Source organism: Octodon degus, unplaced genomic scaffold (assembly GCF_000260255.1).
Source record: "Octodon degus isolate 3935 unplaced genomic scaffold, OctDeg1.0 scaffold00007, whole genome shotgun sequence".
NCBI classification, from domain to species: Eukaryota; Metazoa; Chordata; class Mammalia; order Rodentia; family Octodontidae; genus Octodon; species Octodon degus.
Genome location: NW_004524583.1, coordinates 22,687,034 through 22,688,848, shown reverse-complemented (window position 1 = coordinate 22,688,848; position 1,815 = coordinate 22,687,034).

Genomic DNA, 1,815 nt, shown 5'->3' with positions numbered 1-1,815 from the left:
GCACAGGGACCGCGGTTCGATCCCCCAGCACCACATGCCGGCCAGCCCTGCCCCCAGGTGGGCTGAGCTGGCCACACACACACACACACACACACACTAAATAAATGTTAAAAATTAAATAAATAAAAAAAAATAAAAAATAAAAGAATTTCCTACATATGTTCTATAGACAATTGCTTATTTTTAATTAATTAATTGGTACAAGTCTCACTACACAGCTCAGACTAATAGTGATCCTCCTGTTTTCAGTCTCCCCAGCACTGGGATTACAGGCATGACTACCACACGCAGATTATAACCTGCCTTTTGAGATCCTTCTTGAACAAAGGCACTTTTATCAGTGAACCACACCTCTTGTGCTTCTTAGAGACATCGGTCACTGATGTCCTGCCTGCTTGCATAGGTCTGGGAGATATCTTGTTTACAGAAGCAGCTAACTACTGTAGGCATCAAAGAAGAAGAATTTTGGGCCAAGAGATAGCTCAGGAGAAGGCACAAGGTCCTGAGTTCAATCCCCAGTACCACCAAAAAAGGAGGAGGAGGAGGAGGAAGAGGAGGAGCAGGAGGAGGAGGAAGAAAGAGGAATAAATGGCTTGCATACCCTCAGGCAACACTCCATCAGCATTATTTTATCCAAAAGACAATTGGTAAGTGTTAGACAGCAGAGTGTTTCAAGTTATATTCACCAGTGAATACATGAAGTTTTCTGTTGCCAGTAAAGCTCTATCTATATGATTATGGAAACTCGGGGGTGGCAGGGATTTAGCTCATGGTGCAGCACTTCCCTGGCAAGCATGAAGTCCTGAGTTCCATTCCCAGTACCCACCACCCCCCAACAAAAAAAAAAGAAAAGAAAACTAGAGATCCTACTATGTTTCAAGCCTGGATAATGTATACTAACACACTCGATGTATAGTATGAAATATACTTCATTGAGTATCACTTCATACAACATCTCGTTTAATTGTTGCACTATGTTTTTCCATTTTATAGATAAGGAAAAAAAGTGTTAAGAGACTGGACGTTGTGTGCCATCAAGATTCATATGTTGAAGCCTAATCCCCAAATAATAGTTTCTGTCTCTCTTTTTTTTTAAATGTGTTTAGTATAGGGTCTATAGGGTCTTACTACATAGATCATACTCATAGTGATCCTGCTGTTCTCAGCCTCCCAAGCACTGGGATTACAGGTGGGCACCACCACGCCTAGTCTCAATCTCTGTCTCAGCATTCCCTGGGGCCAAGGCTGGCATAGCACCCCAGGAATAGAATCCTGGTCCTGAGCCTGCCTAAGCAGGCAATTTAGTCCACTGAGCTATCTGGCCAGCCCCATAATAGTTTCTGGAGGTGGTGGCATTTTTGAGAGGTGATCAGTTCCTGAGAATGAAACCCTCATGAATGGGATTAGTGCCTTCATAACAGAGAGCTGAGAGCTCCCTCAGCCTGTCTGCCATGTGAATAACAGCAGGAGGACGGATGCCTCTGAACCAGGAAGTGTGGCCTCCCCAGGCACTGAACCTAAATGACACCTTGCTCTTAGGCTCTCCAGTATCTAGAAGAGTAGAAATTTCTACTGTTTATAAATCTTTCAGCTTACGAGATTTTGTTATAGCAGTCCAAGTGAACTAAGACATTCTCAGTAAAAAGACGAGACTAGTCAGTAGAAACCTGGATGTTTGATTTGCTAAAACCAGATCTGAGATGGTCCTGGCTGGAGCCTCTGCCTAAAACTAGATCTGTTATTCCAAAGGTCAAGCTCTTTACGCTGCAGGAAGTCATCCTGACTCCTTTAAAACATCAGACATTTGATGTAGTT